Here is a 23,808-nt window from a genome sequence, read left to right as displayed (position 1 = left end):
GGCCAACCTCAATGTGTCTCTAAATTGTTATTGGGGTTTTTGATAAATTTTAGCAGCTGTTGTACTCACTGCATAGACTATAACTGTAAATCAGACCCGCTCCTTTCTAAAGGGAATATGTCGTTTCTGAGACCCACTTCTGTGTCTTTAAATTGATATTGGGGTTCTTCCTAAACTTTGGCAGTCGTTGAACTCACTGCATACCCTATAACTGTATAGAATACCCGCTCCTTTCTAAAGGGAACACGTCATGCTCATTACTGAGGTCCACCTCTATGTGTCGTTAAATTGTTATTGGGTTTTTCCCAAATTTTGGCCCTTGCAGTCACAGCATGGGCATTACCACTATAGGAGACCCACTCCTTTATAATGGGAAATTTTTTTTTACTGAGGCCCTCCTCTATGTCTTTTCAAAGAGGTATTAGGGTTTGTTCAAATTTTTGGCAGCCCTTGCAGTCACTGCATACGCAATAAAAGTATAGGAGACCCACTCATTAATAATAGGAACAACAAAGCATAGCCGGCTGATGGCTCTCTAACAATAGTGAGGGCTGACTGCTGGCCCATTAAGAATAGTAAGGGCTGCCTGATGGCCCTATGAAAATAGTCTTTGTGACTTTCAGAATCCCTCCTTCATAAATGAAACAGGATGTGAAATCATGTCTCACTCACCACATGGATAGATAAGGTGGTAAAATGTTAAAATGACATTTCCCGGTGAATGTATGCAAAAACGCATCGAAAACTCTATGTGTGAACATAGTCCAAGGTGTGGAGAAAAAAATTGTTTTTGGCTATTTATTTTGCCTTATATACAAGTCATTACCCTGGAAAGGATGTTCCTTAACATTTTTCCCAGGAAAATCGATTTTGTTTTTGTTTTTGTATGTTTTATTGTGAGTCCGTAAAAGTGGTGTAATACTCTGACAACACTGTTGACTGCAGTGATCTGGGGTCAGAGATGGTTCCATGTGTCTTCCCTATGCTGTTTCCATGTCATTTGAGCACTGTTCCCATGGATTTGGCCTATTTTTAGGTCCTCTGCAGACAACCGGAGGGGAGGGGCGCCAGAAAAATGCTCCCATAGACTTACATTTGGCTCATTGCTCGGGTAGAGCACCCGAGTATTCCAATTTGCTCGACTCGAGCAACGAGTACCCGAGCATTTTAGTGCTTGCTCATCACTTAACAGGACACATCAATCGATTTCTCACCTTCCAATTAAATACTCTTGTCAACGCCAACCACTGTCAATATCAGGTAAAACTTATAGCGATATACATCTGCCACTTTTTATGTAGTAATTGTTTACCGACCTAATACCATTTCTTACAGGGAATCATCCATTCTTGGACCCCCTCTTGATACTACCATTCCCCCTGGAACTCTATTTACTAATATATTGAATATTTTAAATCTCAAGACATAACGTGCTTTTAAGTACCTCAATGAACAGGATTTTAATCAAGTCACCATATCTCCCTCCTATTATTTGGTTGTCATTAGGCCCCATAGAAATGCGCATGTTACACCCCCACATTATTTGAAACATAAAAACCCGATATGAATTTGGCATCGCTGTAATTGCACCGGTCTGAAGAATAAAGTCGTCTAATCACTTATACCGCAAGAGAAATGGTATAAAAAATAAACTCCAGGGTTGGGTTGTATTAAGGTTGGGCTTGGGGTTGGTATTTTTTCAAAAGTAAAGAAAAAATAATGATGACAATATGGCAACTAGTGTTGAGCGCAAGTGCTCACTACTTGAGTTGGGTGTACCGGTATGCACTGAGTATCGCGGGTGCTCGAGTGACATGCTTGAGTCTTCACCTCATATGTTTAGAGGCTGTTGTACAGTCAAAAAAACATTGCAGGGGACTGCCTACCATGCACGAGTGATCTCTGCATTTTTTTGGGGGTGCCTAACAACTAGAGATGAGCGTTGTTCGACTCAAACTGTTCGCCAATCTCAAATTCGAGCTGTTTTGGGCGGTGTTCGAGCCGTTCGGCGAACACGAACGATTTGAGAAAAATTCGGCTGTTCGAGGTTATGTTCGATAACTGTTCGTGCACCAAAATCATAATTGGATTTTTTCTCAGTAATGATGAAAATTAATGTTAATACGCAGTTTGAGTGTACAGCGGGGTGGGGGGAGGGGCAGGGGATGGATCTCTGCAGGAATAATGAAGATCTCCATTTTTTTTTCTCTTTCCCGCATTTACAGTGGGGAGGTGCAATCTGTCAGCCTATCAGCAGCGCACGCACGGAGCGAAGTGCTCTTTTTCACACAAGCAAGGGCATGTGTCATTGGCAGTGTATGTCACATGTCCTTGCCCTATAAGACCAAGCCATTTTCCCCGTTGCCACCATTTTCTCACTGCTGCAGCTGCGTGTTAGACGGCACCGCTGTTGCTGTGTGCGCTATACCTTGTTAATTTCAAGCCAATTTTCGCACAAATCTACAGATAGCTTGGGAGTAGGGAATAGTTGTGATTGCAGTCCTTTTAAGGACTAGGTTACAGCATTTCCTACGACTTTTATCAGGCAGGTCTGTGCTCTTAAATAGATAGATTGTGGGAGTAAAGACTAATTGTAATTGCAGTCCTTTTCAGGACTAGGTTACATCAGTTCCTATCAGTTTTTGCCAGGCAGGTCTGTGCCAGTGCTGTGCAAGTTTTTTTCACAGCATTTGGCTGAATCTAGCAAAGCTAATCCTTTTTGGCCTATTGCAGAGTGTGTTAGTCAGTGGAGTAGCCTATCTGTGTTGCAAGATATACCACCTGTGTATAGAATACCAATTTTTTTACTGCACCTAGTGAAGTAAAATCTTTTGGGCATAGCATCATTCTATTAGGCCATCTATACTGACCTCCATCAGGTTGAAAACTGAATATAATTTTTTTCTGCATCTAGCTCTGAAAAAATATTTCGGCTTCTAGCAGTGTGTGGGACTTGTTCTATTAGTCCATCTATACTGACCTCCATCACGCTGCAAATTCAAAATAATTTTTTGTCTGCATCTAGCTCTGAAATAATATTTGGCCTTCTAGCAGTGTGTGGGACTTTCTCTATTAGTCCATCTATACTGACCTCCATCAGGTTTCAAATTAAAAATAATTTTTATCTGCATCTACCTCTGAAAAAATATTTGGGCTTCTAGCAGTGTGTGGGACTTTCTCTATTAGTCCATCTATACTGACCTCCACCAGGTTGCAAATTAAAAATAATTTTTATCTGCATCTAGCTCTGAAAAAATATTTGGCCTTGTAGCAGTGTGTGGGACTTTCTCTATTAGTCCATCTATACTGACCTCCATCAGGTTGCAAATTAAAAATAATTTTTTGTCTGCATCTACCTCAGAAAAAATATTGGGCTTGTAGCTGTGTGTGGGACTTGTTCTATTAATCCATCTATACAGACCTCCATCAGGTTGCAAACTGAATATAATTTTTTTCTGCATCTAGCTCTGAAAAAATATTTGGCCTTCTAGCAGTGTGTGGGACTTTCTCTATTAGTCCATCTGTACTGACCTCCATCAGGTTGCAAATTAAAAATAATTTTTTGTCTGCATCTACCTCTGAAAAAATATTGGGCTTGTAGCTGTGTGTGGGACTTGTTCTATTAATCCATCTATACAGACCTCCATCAGGTTGCAAACTGAATATTATTTTTTTCTGCATCTACCTCTGAAAAAATATTTGGGCTTCTAGCTGTGCGTGGGACTTGTTCTATTAGTCCATCTATACTGACCTCCATCAGGTTGCAAACTGAATATAATTTTTTTCTGCATCTAGCTCTGAAAAAATATTTGGCCTTCTAGCAGTGTGTGGGACTTGTTCTATTAGTCCATCTATACTGACCTCCATCAGGTTGCAAACTGAATATAATTTTTTTCTGCATCTACCTCTGAAAAAATATTTGGGCTTCTAGCTGTGTGTAGGACTTGTTCTATTAGTCCATCTATACTGACCTCCATCAGGTTGCAAACTGAATACAATTTTTTTCTGCATCTAACCCAGCCAATAGTTTTGGCCTAATACCACACTTTGGCCACTCAGCTCTGCTCGGTTCCCATCCATTGTTTTTTTGTGCAAACAACTCCAGAGTTGTGAATTAGTTAACCACCAAAATGAGTGGAAAAAGGCCTGCTGCTGGTGGAAAGGGGAATAGGCGTGTTGGGAAGGGGAAAAAAGGTTGTGTCCGTGGGGTAGGTGTTAAAGCAACAGTAACATTTGCAGAAGAAAGACCATCTTCCAGCCAATCTAAAATGTCTACTTCTTTTAGCGGACAATGTGATAAGATCCCTTTCTTACGGCCACATCAATCGCTACAAATTCCAGATGAGGCACAAAAACAGCAGGTGCTTTAACGGATATCAAGTGCTCCTTTAAGTGGGCTCTCCTCCACATCAACTTCAACATCACAAATACTCCAGTCCTCAAAGGTGTCACCCCAATCGCACTTGCTTCCTCACAGCTCCCAAATCTCCAGCTGCCCGTCTGAGTATGAGGTAGAACAGATGGTTGAGTCTGCAGAGCTGTTTACTCATACTATAGCCTGGGAATCAGAGGTCGACTCCAGCGCTTCTGTGAATCCAGACGAGAAAATCATCTGCACTGATGCCCAGAATCTTTATGAGTCGGATCCAGGACCAGACGCAGAAGGTTCTGACCATAATGTAGACCCTCATTCCCAAACTGTAACTCCTGTTGGTGGAGACAATGAGGAAGACGATGATGAGACTCAAATACCTGATTGGAGCGACAACTTTAGTTTTTTGTCAGGGCAGGAACAGGTTGGCTCTGAGGACGACGGGTGTGATAACGCACAGGGTGATGATGATGAGGTGGGAGATCTCACTTACTTTCAACCCACAGTCAGCCAAGAGATGAGGTCAGCAGAGGAGGTGGAGGAAGATGCTAGTGACGACGAGGTCAGGTTGCGCCTTCCTCGACAGAGACGTAGTACTGGAAGCACGTCAACAACTGCATCCTCAAACACAACTCTGCCTCTCACCACAAGTCGTGGTGGCTCTTCAGGTCACATGGGTGCTACGCCTTGCATAGCCTGGGCATTTTTTCAGATCGATAAAGATGACCCAACTCATGTTATCTGTAACATTTGTCAGCAAAAGCTAAGTAGAGGCCAAAAAATACATAGTTTGAGTACTTCATGCATGAACCGGCACATGGACATGAAGCATAAGTTGCAGTGGGAAGCTCAGTGTGCTACATTGCGGCCTAGCCGGCCGGGCCAACCTCCGTCTGCCATATCTTGTGCATCCGCGGCCTCTTCATCCTCTGTGACTGGGGGGACAGCAGTCACACCTGTTTTGGGGCGCAGACCTGCCACCTCTTTACCCGCAACAGCCAGCGTGATTGGCAGGTCATCATTTTCTTTGGAGGTGGTAACACCAGCTGGTGTTGAGCGCTGTCCGACATCGATAGCACCACCTTTGGATCAAGGAAACCTAACATGTCCACCTGCATCTTCCTCACAGACCGGCAGTGTGCCGGGGACACCCTTATCAACCCCGTCTAAGCACAATAGCCAGCCCTCAGTCCCTCAGATGTGGACAAGTAAAAGACCATTTCCTCCTAGCCATGAGAAAGCTAAGAGGTTGAATTTCACCATCTGCAAGCTCTTGGCTACAGAAATGCTGCCTTTCCGCCTGGTGGACACAGAGGATTTTCGAGACCTTATGTCCGTCGCAGTGCCCCAGTACCAGATGCCCAGTCGGCACTACTTCTCAAAGAAAGGTGTGCCTGCGCTCCACCAGCATGTCGCACACAACATCACCGCTTCTTTGAGAAACTCTGTGTGTGACAGGGTGCATTTCACCACAGACACTTGGACGAGTAGGCATGGACAGGGGCGTTACATGTCGCTGACTGGGCACTGGGTAACTATGGTGACAGCAGGACAAGGGGCTGCTGTCCAAGTCTTGCCGTCCCCACGAGTTGTGCGTCAATCCTCTTTATGTCAAAGTTCCTCCACTGCTTCTGCCTCCTCAACCTCCTCTCGGTCTTCCACCTGCACCCAAAGCCTGTCTGGTCATGCCACAAGCTTTCTAACTGCGCAGAAGGGATCCTGCACACCTCCTTACTATGCTGGCAGTAGGGCTCAACGTCATCAGGCGGTTTTTACTATGAAATGTCTGGGAAATGTGTGTCACACAGCTGAGGAGTTGTGGTCAGCTCTGGAGAACCAATTTCATGAATGGTTGTCTCCACTGGACCTGAAACCAGGGAAGGCCGTGTGCGACAATGCTGCAAACCTGGGTGCAGCCCTTCGCCGGGGCAATGTCACACACGTGCCTTGTATGGCTCACGTGTTGAACCTGGTTGTCCAGCAATTTTTAGCCCACTATCCCAGACTAGATGGCCTTCTGCAGAGGGCACGGTCGCTGTGTGCTCTCTTCCGCCATTCGCATCCCGCAGCTCAGCGACTTACATCTCTACAGAAGTCGTTGGGCCTGCCACTTCACCGGCTAAAATGCGATGTGCCTACCCGGTGGAATTCAACTCTGCACATGTTGCAGCGACTGTGGCAGCACCGACAAGCCCTGGTGCAATATGTTCTGACGTATAGCCTGGGCCAACGAGATCCAGAGGTGGGGCAAATCACGCTGGAGGAGTGGTCTCAGATCAGGGACCTATGCACCCTTCTGCACAGTTTTGAAATGGCGACGAAGATGTTTAGTGCTGACGATGCCATTATCAGCATGACTATTCCGGTGATTTACATGCTGGAGCACATGTTAAACAGAATTCGGAGTCAGGTGGTGGCACAAGAGGAGGTGGAGGAAGTAGAGGAGGAGGAGTTGTATGCGGAAGGGCTAACATCTGCAAGGTCCAGACGGTCGGCAGCACCAAGTTGGCAGGCATGTGAGGGCGGGGGTGATGGTTTTACCAGGGCGCATGGTAGCAGCCAAACTAGTGAGGAAGGTGCAGGAGCCCAGGAAGAAGTGGATGACGAACTGATGGAAGACTCATCAGATGAGGGAGACCTTGATCACATTTCTGTTGTGCGAGGTTGGAGGGAGAGGACAGAGGAAGGAAGCATGATTGTTACCTCACCACCAACACAACAGGGACTTGGTGCTCCTGGATGCGCAACACACATGTGTGCCTTCTTGCTGCACTACCTGCAACATGACCCTCGAATTGTGAGAATTAGAAGTAATCATGACTACTGGGTTGCCACACTCTTAGATCCCCCAAACTTTTCGATCTACCTTTTCATTTTAATAAAGACCAAAAAAATGGTCATTTTTGAAATTATAAGCATTAGGAGGTTATTAGAAACTGAAATCAAACAGTTTTCAACTCAAAACTTTATTCTAGGTGATGTTACATTTTCACATAGGACCCCTTGTTCGAAAGGAGCTTCTGAACTCTCTCGTCCATTGACTTTGTCAGGTTTTGGATGGTTTCTGCTTCAATTGTTTTGCATAAGGACAGACTACCCTCCCAGAGCTGTTGCTTAGATGTGAATTGCCTCCCGCCATCATAGACACTCCTTTTGATGATGCTCCAGAGGTTCTGAATGGGGTAGAGGTCAGGGAAGCATGGGGGTCACACCATAAGTTTGTCCCCTTTTATGCCCATATCAGCCAGAGATGCAGATGTTTTATGTGCAGCATGAGATGGTGCATTATCATGCAAAAAAATGATCTTGCTGTGAAATACACGGTTATTCTTCTTGAACCATGGCAGGAAGTGCTGTTTGAGAAAATTCACATACATTATGGAGTTCATCTTTAGCGCCTTCAGGGATCCTAAAGGGGCCGACAATCTCTCTCCCCATGATTCCAGCCCAAAACATTACTCCACCTCCTCCTTGTTGGCGCTGTAGCCGTATTTGCGTGGGGTGTCCATCAACCAGCCATCCTCCACTCCATCCATCTGGACCATCGAGCGCTGCACGGCACTCATCCGTGAACAAAACTGTTTTGAAATCAGTCTTCATGTAATGTTTGGCCCACTGGAGCCGTTTCTGCTTGTGTGAAGTGGATAGAGGAGGTCGACAGGATGGCGTATGCACAGCTGCAAACCTCTGAAGGACCCTGCATCTTGTTGTTCGGGGGACGTTGGAGGCACCAGCAGCTTCAAAAACTTGTCTGCTGCTATGACAAGGCTTTTTTGCCGCTGCTCTTTTAATCTGACGTAATTGCCTGTAGGAAAGAGTCCTCAATTTGCCCTTATCAGCACGCACACGTGTGTACTGTGAATCAGCAACATACTTCTTGATTGCCAAGACACTTCATCCTGATCATCGCACAATGTTGATTGTAGTCATGCCTTGACCTAAACACTCCACAAATTGTTGCTTCTCAGCAGCAAACACATCCTTTTTCTTTCCCATTTTGGCAGAAAATGTAGGCTGCTTAATAATGTGAGACAGTCTTCTTAAGTAGTCTTGCCTTTCATTGGACACACCTGCCAAACTAATTAGCACAGGTGTCTGCAATTGCTTACAGTGATATAAAGAGCCCTGACACACATCACCATCAATGAGTTTAACTGACAAACAAACAAATTCTTCCCTTATCACTAGTGTTGAGCGATACCTTCCGATATCGGGAAATATCAGATCGGATTGGATCGGACCGATACCGAAAAAGTATCGGATATCGCCGATTCCGATACCGGAAACCAATGCAAGTCAACGGGACAGAAATATCGGAATGAAAATAGACCCTTTCTTTTCTTGTAGGTTAATTCTACATGAAGGAAGACAACTAAGAATAATGTAGAATGTATTGGGGGAGGTGGGGGAGACAATAAAGGCATAGAGGTTTAGCCCAATCAAATGGAATAGCAGGAATTAATATTTTTTTTAAGACGTTCTGAGTTACGGAAATATTGACTATGCTAAGTATTTTTATATTTTGTCAGATATTTATGTTTCACTACTTCCATGCTCTTCACCTTCTTTTTTACTTCTTCCACACTTTCTCCTTCATCATCCTCAGCATCTTTTTCATCCTCTTCTTCTTCTTCACCTTCTTCATCTTCTTCTTCTTCACCTTCTTCGTATTATTCTTTTTTTTTACATTCTTCATATTCTACTTCTTCATCTTCTTCATTTTCTTCTTCTTCATCATATTCTTATTTGTGGCAGGCATTCCTGTAGTTGTTATTTATAAAAGGTTGGACATTACACCTTTCGTTCTGCCCGTCACAAAAGATTTACAACAGGATTTGTCCGCGTTCAGTTTGGCCTGCAGCAGCAGGTCTTTTCCAGGGGCACCACGAGGAGGAACGGACTCACCCCATACACTGCTTAGTCATCTTCTGCTTATAATTTAGATATTATCTTTTGCTCTGATTTTTAGTCTTATGCTTAATGTTTTTCCGCTTTTTGTTCTGCAGCTTCTTGTATTTCTGCTTCTTGGTTTTCTGTCACTTGTTCTTCTGCATCTTGGTGCTTGTCTTCTCTTCTTTGTCCTCTTGGTCAACTTCTTCAGGGTCATCTTCTTGGTCTTATTCGGGGTGGTCTTCAGGGTCGTCGTCTTCGGGACTCCTTGTCTTCGGGGTCCTCGTCTTCTTCGGGTTGGTCTTCTGGGTCCTCGTCTTCGGGGTCCTCGTCTTCTTCGGGGTGGTCTTCAGGGTCCTCGTCTTCTTCAGGGTGGTCTTCAGGGTCCTCGTCTTCTTCGGGGTGGTCTTCAGGGTCCTCGTCTTCAGGGTCGTCGTCTTCGGGGTCCTCGTCTTTTTAGGGTTGGTCTTCAGGGTCCTCGTCTTCAGGGTCCTCGTCAGGGAGATCTAGAGTGATTACCAAGAACCATTTCAAAAAGCTTGAACTTGGAAATGTAGCAGAAGGTACAAGAAAGCTGAGGAACTACCGAGGACCAGCTGTCGGTACTGGAACCCGGATGGGTAGCAGAAGGTACAAGAGCCAATGGAACTGCCGAAGACCAGCTGACGGTACTGGAACTCGGTTACTAAGCAGGAGGTACCTGTGCCAGAAAGCACTACCAAGGACCAGCAGACGTTGGTGGAACTTGGATACCAAGAAGGAGGCACCTAATCCAAAGGCACTGCCGAGAACCAGCTGACGGTACTGGAACCCGGATGGGTAGCAGAAGGTACAAGAGCCAATGGAACTGCCGAAGACCAGCTGACGGTACTGGAACTCGGTTACTAAGCAGGAGGTACCTGTGCCAGAAAGCACTACCAAGGACCAGCAGACGTTGGTGGAACTTGGATACCGAGAAGGAGGCACCTAATCCAAAGCCACTGCCGAGAACCAGCTGACGGTACTGGAACCCGGATGGGTAGCAGAAGGTACCCATGTAAAAAAAAGTTCAAGGCCGCGAGCCGGCCGCAGTTACCAAAACCCACAGTCCTACAGGGGGTGCTTGTCCTATTGGCACTATGGAACCAGCCTTCATTGCCAGATCCCGCAGCCCACATAGGAGTCACCTAAACTGCAGGCACCAAAGAGTCGGTTAACCCGACCGCAACACGACAGGACAATGCATTGGAGGCAAAGTGACGTTGACACTACCCGGAAACAGCTGGTGTGCTGGAACCAGGCTGGGCAGGAGGGAGTACCCGTGCCAAAGTCACTGCCGAGAACCAGCTGACGGTACTGGAACCCAGATGGGTAGCAGAAGGTACAAGAGCCAATGGAACTGCCGAAGACCAGCTGACAGTACTGGAACTCGGTTACTAAGCAGGAGGTACCTGTGACAAAAAGCACTACCAAGGACCAGCAGACGTTGGTGGAACTTGGATACCGAGAAGGAGGCACCTAATCCAAAGGCACTGCCGAGAACCAGCTGACGGTACTGGAACCCGGATGGGTAGCAGAAGGTACCCATGTGAAAAAAAGTTCAAGGCCGTGAGCCGGCCGCAGTTACCAAAACCCACAGTCCTACAGGGGGTGCTTGTCCTATTGGCACTATGGAACCAGCCTTCATTTCCAGATCCCGCAGCCCACATAGGAGTCACCTAAACTGTAGGCACCATAGAGTCGGCTAACCCGACCACAACACGACAGGACAACGCATTGGAGGCAAAGTGACGTTGACACTACCCGGAAACAGCTGGCGTGCTGGAACCAGGCTGGGCAGGAGGGAGTACCCGTGCCAAAGTCACTGCCGAGAACCAGCTGACGGTACTGGAACCCGGATGGGTAGCAGAAGGTACAAGAGCCAATGGATCTGCCGAAGACCAGCTGACGGTACTGGAACTCGGTTAATAAGCAGGAGGTACCTGTGCCAGAAAGCACTACCAAGGACCAGCAGACGTTGGTGGAACTTGGATACCGAGAAGGAGGCACCTAATCCAAAGGCACTGACGAGAACCAGCTGACGGTACTGGAACACGGATGGGTAGCAGAAGGTACCCATGTAAAAAAAAGTTCAAGGCCACGAGCCGGCCGCAGTTACCAAAACCCACAGTCCTACAGGGGGTGCTTGTCCTATTGGCACTATGGAACCAGCCTTCATTGCCAGATCCCGCAGCCCACATAGGAGTCACCTAAACTGCAGGCACCATAGAGTCGGCTAACCCGACCGCAACACGACAGGACAACGCATTGGAGGCAAAGTGACGTTGACACTACCCGGAAACAGCTGGCGTGCTGGAACCAGGCTGGGCAGGAGGGAGTACCCGTGCCAAAGTCACTGCCGAGAACCAGCTGACGGTACTGGAACCCGGATGGGTAGCAGAAGGTACAAGAGCCAATGGAACTGCCGAAGACCAGCTGACAGTACTGGAACTCGGTTACTAAGCAGGAGGTACCTGTGACAAAAAGCACTACCAAGGACCAGCAGACGTTGGTGGAACTTGGATACCGAGAAGGAGGCACCTAATCCAAAGGCACTGCCGAGAACCAGCTGACGGTACTGGAACCCGGATGGGTAGCAGAAGGTACAAGAGCAAATGGAACTACCGAGAACCAGCTGGCGGTGCTGGAACCCAGGGTAAATACTAAAAACAGAGTGTAGCCAGAGGTGTAATTGGAGCAAGTTTTAAATCCGTAGTACAGTGGATGTGGACAAAGCAGGAGAATTTGCCGGACACACAGCTGGGGATCAGCTGACGTTACTGAACCCCAATAACACTGGAGCAAGCATTGACTGTGCAGGCGGCACTTCTGAGCAGCAACTGGCGGTATTGGAGCCCAGGGTAAATACTAAAAACGGAGGAGCCAGAGGTGTATTTGGAGGAGGTTTTAAATCCGTAGTACAGTGGATGAGGACAAAGCAGGAGAATTTGCCGGACGCACAGCTGAGGATCAGCTGACGTTACTGAACCTCAATAACACTGGAGCAAGCGTTGACTGTGCAGACGGCACTTCCGAGCGCCAACTGGCGGTGTTGGAGCCCAGGGTAAATACTAAAAACGGAGGAGCCAGAGGTGTATTTGGAGGAGGTTTTAAATCTGTAGTACAGTGGATGTGGACAAAGCAGGAGAATTTGCCGCACACACAGCTGGGGATCAGCTGACGTTACTGAACCCCAATAACACTGGAGCAAGCGTTGACTGTGCAGACGGCACTTCCGAGCGCCAACTGGCGATGTTGGAGCCCAGGGTAAATACTAAAAACGGAGGATCCAGAGGTGTATTTGGAGGAGGTTTTAAATCCGTAGTACAGTGGATGTGGACAAAGCAGGAGAAATTGCCGGACAAACAGCTGGGGATCAGCTGACGTTACTGAACCCCAATAACACTGGAGCAAGCGTTGACTGTGCAGACGGCACTTCTGAGCAGCAACTAGCGGTATTGGAGCCCAGGGTAAATACTAAAAATGGAGGAGCCAGAGGTGTATTTGGAGGAGGTTTTAAATCCGTAGTACAGTGGATGTGGACAAAGCAGGAGAATTTGCCGGACACACAGCTGGGGATCAGCTGACGTTACTGAACCCCAATAACATTGGAGCAAGCGTTGACTGTGCAGACGGCACTTCTGAGCAGCAACTTGCGGTATTGGAGCCCAGGGTAAATACTAAAAACGGAGGAGCCAGAGGTGTATTTGGAGGAGGTTTTAAATCCGTAGTACAGTGGTTGTGGACAAAGCAGGAGAATTTTACGGACACACAGCTGGGGATCAGCTGACGTTACTGAACCCCAATAACACTGGAGCAAGCGTTGACTGTGCAGACGGCACTTCTGAGCAGCATCTAGCGGTATTGGAGCCCAGGGTAAATACTAAAAACGGAGGAGCCAGAGGTGTATTTGGAGGAGGTTTTAAATCCATAGTACAGTGGATGTGGACAAAGCAGGAGAATTTGCAGGACATTCAGCTGGGTATCAGCTGACGTTACTGAACCCCAATAACACTGGAGCAAGCGTTGACTGTGCAGACGGCACTTCCGAGCGCCAACTGGCGGTGTTGGAGCCCAGGGTAAATACTAAAAATGGAGGAGCCAGAGGTGTATTTGGAAGAGGTTTTAAATCCGTAGTACAGTGGATGTGGACAAAGCAGGAGTAATTGCCGTCCGCACAGCAGGGGAACAGCTGACGTTACTGAATCCCAATAACACGGCAGCAAGTGTTGACTGTGCAGACGGCACTTCCGAGCGCCAACTGGCGGTGTTGTAGCTCAGGGATAATACTGAAAACAGAGGAGCCAGAGGTGTAATTGGAGAAACTTTCAAATCTGTAGTAGTGAGAATGTGGACAGAGCAGGAGAAATTGCCGTCCGCACAGCAGGGGAACAGCTGACGTTACTGAAGCCCAATAACACGGCAGCAAGTGTTGACTGTGCAGACGGCACTTCCGAGTGCCAACTGGCGGGGTTGTAGCTCAGGGATAATACTGAAAACAGAGGAGCCAGAGGTGTAATTGGAGAAACTTTCAAATCTGTAGTAGTGAGAATGTGGACAGAGCAGGAGTAATTGCCGTCCGCACAGCAGGGAAACAGCTGACATTACTGAACCCCAATAACACGGCAGCAAGTGTTGACTGTGCAGACGGCACTTCCGAGCGCTAACTGGCGGTGTTGGAGCTCAGGGATAATACTGAAAACAGAGGAGCCAGAAGTGTAATTGGAGAAACTTTCAAATCTGTAGTAGTGAGAATGTGGACAGAGCAGGAGAAATTGCCGTCCGCACAGCAGGGGAACAGCTGATGTTACTGAACCCCAATAACACGGCAGCAAGTGTTGACTGTGCAGACGGCACTTCCGAGCGCCAACTGGCGGTGTTGTAGCTCAGGGATAATACTGAAAACAGAGGAGCCAGAGGTGTAATTGGAGAAACTTTTAAATCTGTAGTAGTGAGAATGTGGACAGAGCAGGAGAAATTGCCGTCCGCACAGCAGGGGAACAGCTGACGTTACTGAACCCCAATAACACGGCAGCAAGTGTTGACTGTGCAGACGGCACTTCCGAGCGCCAACTGGCGGTGTTGTAGCTCAGGGATAATACTGAAAACAGAGGAGCCAGAGGTGTAATTGGAGAAACTTTCAAATCTGTAGTAGTGAGAATGTAGACAGAGTAGGAGAAATTGCCGTCCGCACAGCAGGGGAACAGCTGACGTTACTGAACCCCAATAACACGGCATCAAGTGTTGACTGTGCAGACGGCACTTCCGAGCGCCAACTGGCGGTGTTGTAGCTCAGGGATAATACTGAAAACAGAGGAGCCAGAGGTGTAATTGGAGAAACTTTCAAATCTGTAGTAGTGAGAATGTGGACAGAGCAGGAGAAATTGCCGTCCGCACAGCAGGGGAACAGCTGACGTTACTGAAGCCCAATAACATGGCAGCAAGTGTTGACTGTGCAGACGGCACTTCCGAGTGCCAACTGGCGGGGTTGTAGCTCAGGGATAATACTGAAAACAGAGGAGCCAGAGGTGTAATTGGAGAAACTTTCAAATCTGTAGTAGTGAGAATGTGGACAGAGCAGGAGTAATTGCCGTCCGCACAGCAGGGAAACAGCTGACATTACTGAACCCCAATAACACGGCAGCAAGTGTTGACTGTGCAGACGGCACTTCCGAGCGCCAACTGGCGGTGTTGGAGCTCAGGGATAATACTGAAAACAGAGGAGCCAGAAGTGTAATTGGAGAAACTTTCAAATCTGTAGTAGTGAGAATGTGGACAGAGCAGGAGAAATTGCCGTCCGCACAGCAGGGGAACAGCTGATGTTACTGAACCCCAATAACACGGCAGCAAGTGTTGACTGTGCAGACGGCACTTCCGAGCGCCAACTGGCGGTGTTGTAGCTCAGGGATAATACTGAAAACAGAGGAGCCAGAGGTGTAATTGGAGAAACTTTTAAATCTGTAGTAGTGAGAATGTGGACAGAGCAGGAGAAATTGCCGTCCGCACAGCAGGGGAACAGCTGACGTTACTGAACCCCAATAACACGGCAGCAAGTGTTGACTGTGCAGACGGCACTTCCGAGCGCCAACTGGCGGTGTTGTAGCTCAGGGATAATACTGAAAACAGAGGAGCCAGAGGTGTAATTGGAGAAACTTTCAAATCTGTAGTAGTGAGAATGTGGACAGAGTAGGAGAAATTGCCGTCCGCACAGCAGGGGAACAGCTGACGTTACTGAACCCCAATAACACGGCATCAAGTGTTGACTGTGCAGACGGCACTTCCGAGCGCCAACTGGCGGTGTTGTAGCTCAGGGATAATACTGAAAACAGAGGAGCCAGAGGTGTAATTGGAGAAACTTTCAAATCTGTAGTAGTGAGAATGTGGACAGAGCAGGAGAAATTGCCGTCCGCACAGCAGGGGAACAGCTGACCTTACTGAACCCCAATAACACGGCAGCAAGTGTTGACTGTGCAGACGGCACTTCCGAGCGCCAACTGGTGGTGTTGTAGCTCAGGGATAATACTGAAAACAGAGGAGCCAGAGGTGTAATTGGAGAAACTTTCAAATCTGTAGTAGTGAGAATGTGGACAGAGCAGGAGAAATTGCCGTCCGCACAGCAGGGGAACAGCTGACGTTACTGAACCCCAATAACACGGCAGCAAGTGTTGACTGTGCAGACGGCACTTACGAACTCCAACTGGCGGTGTTGTAACTCAGGGATAATACTGAAAACAGAGGAGCCAGAGGTGTAATTGCAGAAACTTTCAAATCTGTAGTAGTGAGAATGTGGACAGAGCAGGAGAAATTGCCGTCCACACAGCAGGGGAACAGCTGACGTTACTGAACCCCAATAACACGGCAGCAAGTGTTGACTGTGCAGACGGCACTTCCGAGCGCCAACTGGCGGTGTTGGAGCTCAGGGATAATACTGAAAACATAGGAGCCAGAGGTGTAATTGGAGAAACTTTCAAATCTGTAGTAGTGAGAATGTGGACAGAGCAGGAGAAATTGCCGTCCGCATAGCAGGGGAACAGCTGACGTTACTGAACCCCAATAACACGGCAGCAAGTGTTGACTGTGCAGACGGCACTTCCGAGCGCCAACTGGTGGTGTTGGAGCTCAGGGATAATACTGAAAACAGAGGAGCCAGAGGTGTAATTGGAGAAACTTTCAAATCTGTAGTAGTGAGAATGTGGACAGAGCAGAAGAAATTGCCGTCCGCACAGCAGGGGAACAGCTGACGTTACTGAACCCTAATATCACGGCAGCAAGTGTTGACTGTGCAGACGGCACTTCCGAGCGCCAACTGGCGGTGTTGGAGCTCAGGGATAATACTGAAAACAGAGGAGCCAGAGGTGTAATTGGATAAACTTTCAAATCTGTAGTAGTGAGAATGTGGACAGAGCAGGAGAAATTGCCATCCGCACAGCAGGGGAACAGCTGACGTTACTGAACCCCAATAACACGGCAGCAAGTGTTGACTGTGCAGACGGCACTTCCGAGTGCCAACTGGCGGTGTTGGAGCTCAGGGATAATACTGAAAACAGAGGAGCCAGAGGTGTAATTGGAGAAACTTTCAAATCTGTAGTAGTGAGAATGTGGACAGAGCAGGAGAAATTGCCGTCCGCACAGCAGGGGAACAGTTGACGTTACTGAACCCCAATAACACGGCAGCAAGGGTTGAGTGTGCAGACGGCACTTCCGAGCGCCAACTGGCGGTGTAGGAGCTCAGGGATAATACTGAAAACAGAGGAGCCAGAGGTGTAATTGGAGAAACTTTCAAATCTGTAGTAGTGAGAATGTGGACAGTTCAGGAGAAATTGCCGTCCGCACAGCAGGGGAACAGCTGATGTTTCTGAACCCCAATAACACGGCAGCAAGTGTTGACTGTGCAGACGGCACTTCCGATCGCCAACTGGCGGTGTTGGAGCTCATGGATAACACTGAAAACAGAGGAGCCAGAGGTGTAATTGGAGAAACTTTCAAATCTGTAGTAGGGAGAATGTGGACAGAGCAGGAGAAATTGCCGTCCGCACAGCAGGGGAATAGCTGACGTTACTGAACCCCAATAACACGGCAGCAAGTGTTGACTGTGCAGACGGCACTTCCGAGTGCCAACTGGCGGTGTTGTAGCTCAGGGATAATACTGAAAACAGAGGAGCCAGAGGTGTAACTGGAGAAACTTTCAAATCTGTAGTAGTGAGAATGTGGACAGAGCAGGAGAAATTGCTGTCCGCATAGCAGGGGAACAGCTGACGTTACTGAACCCCAATAACACGGCAGCAAGTGTTGACTGTGCAGACGGCACTTCCGAGCGCCAACTGGCGGTGTTGTAGCTCAGGGATAATAGTGAAAACAGAGGAGCCAGAGGTGTAATTGGAGAAACTTTCAAATCTGTAGCAGTGAGAATGTGGACAGAGCAGGAGAAATTGCCGTCCGCACAGCAGGGGAACAGCTGACGTTACTGAACCCCAGTAACACGGCAGCAAGTGTTGACTGTGCAGACGGCACTTCCGAGCGCCAACTGGCGGTGTTGTAGCTCAGGGATAATACTGAAAACAGAGGAGCCAGAGGTGTAATTGGAGAAACTTTCAAATCTGTAGTAGTGAGAATGTGGACAGAGCAGGAGAAATTGCCGTCCGCACAGCAGGGGAACAGCTGACGTTACTGAACCCCAATAACACGGCATCAAGTGTTGACTGTGCAGACGGCACTTCCGAGCGCCAACTGGCGGTGTTGTAGCTCAGGGATAATACTGAAAACAGAGGAGCCAGAGGTGTAATTGGAGAAACTTTCAAATCTGTAGTAGTGAGAATGTGGACAGAGCAGGAGAAATTGCCGTCCGCACAGCAGGGGAACAGCTGACCTTACTGAACCCCAATAACACGGCAGCAAGTGTTGACTGTGCAGACGGCACTTCCGAGCTCCAACTGGCGGTGTTGGAGCTCAGGGATAATACTGAAAATAGAGGAGCCAGAGGTGTAATTGCAGAAACTTTCAAATCTGTAGTAGTGAGAATGTGGACAGAGCAGGAGAAATTACCGTCCGCACAGCAGGGGAACAGCTGACGTTACTGAACCCCAATAACACGGCAGCAAGTGTTGACTGTGCAGACGACACTTCCGAGCGCCAACTGGCGGTGTTGTAGCTCAGGGATAATACTGAAAACAGAGGAGCCAGAGGTGTAATTGGTGAAACTTTCAAATCTGTAGTAGTGAGAATGTGGACAGAGCAGGAGAAATTGCCGTCCGCACATCAGGGGAACAGCTGACGTTACTGAACCCCAATAACACGGCAGCAAGCGTTGACTGTGCAGACGGCACTTCCGAGCGCCAACTGGCGGTGTTGGAGCTGAGGGATAATACTGAAAACAGAGGAGCCAGAGGTGTAATTGGAGAAACTTTCAAATCTGTAGTAGTGAGAATGTGGACAGAGCAGGAGAAATTGCCGTCCGCACAGCAGGGGAACAGCTGACGTTTCTGAACCCCAATAACACGACAGCAAGTGTTGACTGTGCAGACGGCACTTCCGAGCGCCAACTGGCGGTGTTGGAGCTCAGGGATTACAGTTCAGGTGGTAGAAACATGAACAGAACAGGAGACCTGGATACTGTTGCCAATCAATTATTTATTCTGGAAGAGGACTGGCAAATTCATGAGAGATCCAGGCCTTGTTCATTTTGAGAAAAGTAAGCCGGTCAACGTTATCGGAGGACAGTCACATGCGACGGTCTGTTAGTACACCACCTGCGGCACTAAAGACGCGTTCCGATAATACACTAGCAGCAGGGCAAGCTAGCACCTCCAATGCATATTGACTAAGCTCTGGCCATATATCCAGCTTACAGACCCAAAACTTGAAGGGAGAAGAGCCGTCTGGGAGTACACTAAGAGGGCAAGACATGTAGTCTGTCACCATCTGACAGAAACGTTGCCTCCTGCTGACTGGAGCCGTCTGTGATGGTGTAGACATTTGTGGCGGCGGGGACACAAAAATTTGCCACATTTCTGCCATACTGGTCTTGACTTGTGCTGAGGCACTGCTTCTGCTCCCTCTTTGTGCAGAGCTTCCTCCACTGCCTCGACGCACTGAGCTGCTTTGTAAAGCACTAGCAGCACTGCTCTCGGTTGGAATGGAGAACATGATGGAATGCACCAGTGCGTCTTGGTACTCCCGCATTTTACGCTCCCGGTTCAACGGTGTTATGAGGCTTTGTAAGTTGTCCCGGTAGCGAGGATCTAGGAGGATGGACACCCAATAATCAGCCGTGTTGAGAATGTGGGCGATGCGGCGGTCGTTTCTCAGGCACTGCAGCATGAAATCAACCATGTGCTGCAGACTGCCAACTGGCCAAGAAACACTGTTCCCTGCTTGAGGCGTGATCTCTGCCTGCTCTGCATCACCCCACCCTCGCTCTAGATACTGACTACTAGAGCATTGTGTACCTCCCTCCTCTGGACAGATGTCTTCCTCATCCATTGACTCCTCCTCATCCTCCTCACAAAGTGTCCCCTGCCTATGCCTTTGTGAGGAACCACGTTGCGCAGACTGTAGAGAAGCAGATAGCATTTGTGACTCCTCATCCTCCACCTCTTCCAAAACCTCATCCCTTAGTGCTTGCAGTGTTTTTTCAAGCAGGCAGATAAGGGGGATAGTCATGCTCACTAGCGCATCATCTGCACTCGCCATCCGCGTGGAATAATCGAAGGCACGCAAAACGTGGCAAATGTCCTTCATAGAGGCCCACTTAGTGGTGGTGAAGTGTGAACGGCACGCACTGCGACTTGTTTGCGCCTGCTGCAGCTAGTACTCCATTACTGCTGCCTGCTGCTCACACAACCTCTCCAACATATGTAACGTTGAATTCCACCTGGTGGGTAGGTCACATATGATGCGATGTTCCGGAAGACGTAATCGGCGCTGCAGAGCTGCAATGCGTGATCTTGCATTGCTGGAACGCCGCAAATGAGCGCACTCTATGCGGACCTTGTGAAGCAGTGCATCAAGATCCGGATAGTCCCTCAAAAAACTCTGCACGACCAAGTTGAGCACATGTGCCAGACATGGGATGTGAGTGAGGTTGCCTAGGCCCAGAGCTGCCATCAGATTTCGGCCATTGTCACACACTACCATGCCTGGCTGGAGATTCGCTGGCACAAATCACACGTCGCTCTGCTGTTTGATGGCATTCCAGAGCTCCTGCACTGTGTGGCTTCGATTCCCCAAAGAAATTAATTTTAATATGGCCTGTTGACGTTTGGCCATGGCTGTGCTCATATCGGTCATCATAACAGGTAACCGTTCACGGGTCGATGTGGAGGTAGACTGTGACGGCTCCTGCAGCACTGATTCAGAGGAACTGGAGTATGAGGAGGAGTCAATGTGTACAGACTGGATTCCTGCAATCCTTGGAGTTGACAGAACACGTACAGCGCCACTCTCAAGATTTGTACCCGGCTCCACAACATTTACCCAATGGGCAGTGAGGGAAAGGTATCGTCCCTGTCCATGCTTACTGGTCCACGCATCGGTGGTCAGGTGGACCTTGCTACTGACGGCGTTTTGTAGCGCATGTTTAATTTTTCCCTCCACATGATGTTGCAGGGCAGGGACGGCTTGCCTGCTGAAATAAAAGCGGCTGGGCACGTTGTATTGTGGGACTGCCAATGCCATAAAGTTACGGAATGTGTCAGTCTCCACCAGCCTGAATGATAGCATTTCAAGGGCCAGTAGTTTAGCAATGCCAGTATTCAGAGCCTGTGCTCGGGGGTGGTTTGCCGAGTATGGGCGCCTTTTCTCCCTTGCCTGTGCTAACGATGGCTGTAGACTGGCCTGGGAGTGTGAGGATGACTGGGAAAGTGGTGCTGTGGGTGGAATTACACTGTGTCTCTGTACAACAGTGCCAGAGATTCTTCCATCGCGATCCTGTGAGGAAGCCGAACCAGCTGTGTGTGAGCTGGAGGAAGAGGCTACAACACGAGCTGAAGAGGTGGTAGGTGGCGCTGTAGGTTGGCCTAGGTCTTCAGTGTGTTTTTGTAACTCCACCACGTGCTTGGTCCGCACATGTTTCCACATATTTGTGGTATTGAGGTTGCTGACACTTTTCCCACTTTTCACCTTCTGATTACACAGCTTGCATTTGACAAAGCAAATGTCATCTGCAACTGTGTCAAAAAAGGACCAGGCACTGCAAGTCTTGGGAGCGCCCGCTTTGGATTTTGGAAGAGCCATGCTCCTAATGGGTGCCGAAGTGGAGGCTACAGGCAACCAAGTCTGCCCCCTCCCTCTCCCTCATTTTTGGGCCGTTCGGGGAATCTCTTCCTCAGAGCTGCTCCCACCACCTTCCTGTCCCTCACGCCATGATGGGTCAAGGACCTCATCATCTACACCACCCTCTTCAAACAACTGCTTCTCCTGGGTAGTCTCGACAGCACAGTACGCACCAGAAAGTGGCACCTGAGTCTCATCATCAGATGCGTACTGAGGTGTGCTGCTGACCATAGGCACTGGCCCACCCGCCTCTTCAGATTCAGAGAGACAAAACGGTTGCTTATCACTGCATACTACCTCTTCTTCAAATTCTCGAATTCTGCTTGGCTGGCCCCCTCTTTCCAAGCCAAGAGATTCAGAGAACAGAAGTAGAGATGGCTCCTGTCCAGGGCTCTCTGACTGCCTGGGCAATTTGGCAGGTGGTGAAGAGACAGATGGGTGCTCTTCAGTGCTCAGGACCTGGGAGGATTTGGAACTAATTGAAGTCGATGCGTTAGCTGCCATCCATCCGACAACGGCTTCAATTTGGTCCTCGCGCAGCAGTGGGGTACGGCTGGCTCCTACAAAGCTGCGCATAAAGGACTGTTCCCTGGTAAAACTGGGGGATGCTGAGTCACTGGTGCCCGCAGCAGGCACAGAATCCCCACGTCCTCTCCCTGCAGGCACAGAATCCTCACGTCCTCTCCCTGCAGAAACTCCACGCCCACGCCCACGCCCACGCCCACATGCCTTACTCCCTGCCTTCTTCATCTTGGTAGACTGATAAAGATAGGCAGAAAAGTACTAAGGGCTTAGTGTGCTTATTCCTGAACAGCTGCTAACAGGTATAAGAAACACTAATTTTATAAAGTGTGGACTAGACTTTAATATAAGCTAATGTGGCCTACACAACTGTAAAGTGGAGTGTTTGGTGAACTTTATTTAGGTTTTTTTTGTCACAAAAAGACACTGGATGTGCCTAAAGATGTAATAACGATAGTATCACAAACTTTTTGTAGCTATTACAATGTAGGAAGGTAACCTACAATGCAATAGATGAGGCTGCAAAAAATAGGCTAATACTAATCTGGCTGGGGCTGCAGGGCCCAATGCTGCAGAAAGGCTCCTCTATCTACTCCTATATAGTGTGTTTGGAACCAATTTAGCTGAATACGGATGGAACCACCACACTAATAGGAGATATCAGGAAAAATTATGAATTGGCAATAAAGGACAATGTATGAGGCAGTGACACACACTGAGTGCACTACAACCAGACGGGGTTGAAGCACACACTACAGGGTGAGCTGCACTCACACACCAGACCTTGCAGACAGCGGTGAACAGTACAGATGCAGAGCACTGTGCACTAGCGCTGCAAGACCAAAAAAATTTCTCTATCTACTCCTATATAGTGTGTTTGGAACCAATTTAGCTGAATACGGATGGAACCACCACACTAATAGGAGATATCAGGAAAAATTATGAATTGGCAATAAAGGACAATGTATGAGGCAGTGACACACACTGAGTGCACTACAACCAGACGTGGTTGAAGCACACACTACAGGGTGAGCTGCACTCACACACCAGACCTTGCAGACAGCGGTGAACAGTACAGATGCAGAGCACTGTGCACTAGCGCTGCAAGACCAAAAAAATTTCTCTATCTACTCCTATATAGTGTGTTTGGAACCAATTTAGCTGAATACGGATGGAACCACCACACTAATAGGAGATATCAGGAAAAATTATGAATTGGCAAAAAAGGACAATGTATGAGGCAGTGACACACACTGAGTGCACTACAACCAGACGTGGTTGAAGCACACACTACAGGGTGAGCTGCACTCACACACAGAGACCTTGCAGAAAGCGGTGAACAGCACAGAGAACTGTGCACTAGCACTGCAAGGCACAGCGATTTATAAAGTAGCTTGGGTAAAGCAGAATAGACCAAATAGGTAGCTAAAACTGTCCCTCAGAACAACAGCGTCCTATCCCTAACTGAATTCACAGCAGAGTGAGCTCAAAATGGCGGCGGCGGCTTTTATAGTGCATCATGATATCATTTCAGCAGCCAATCACAGCCATGCCATTAGTTAAGATGCCTACATGCCTAACAGGATGTGCCCACACTTCTTCGGATCCTCATTGGCTGAATAAAATGAAAATGTCTCATTGCATTATGGGAACTTCCGATTCCGGTATATGATATTACAAAAGTATCGGAATTAAGTATCGGAATTCCGATACTGCGAATATCGGCTGATACCCGA

This window comes from Phyllobates terribilis, unplaced genomic scaffold (genome assembly GCF_046119375.1).
Source record: "Phyllobates terribilis strain yellow unplaced genomic scaffold, ASM4611937v1 Scaffold_11__3_contigs__length_659146591, whole genome shotgun sequence".
Classification (NCBI taxonomy): Eukaryota; Metazoa; Chordata; class Amphibia; order Anura; family Dendrobatidae; genus Phyllobates; species Phyllobates terribilis.
The sequence above is the reverse complement of the archived record's forward strand: the minus strand, read 5'-3'. Positions refer to the sequence as shown.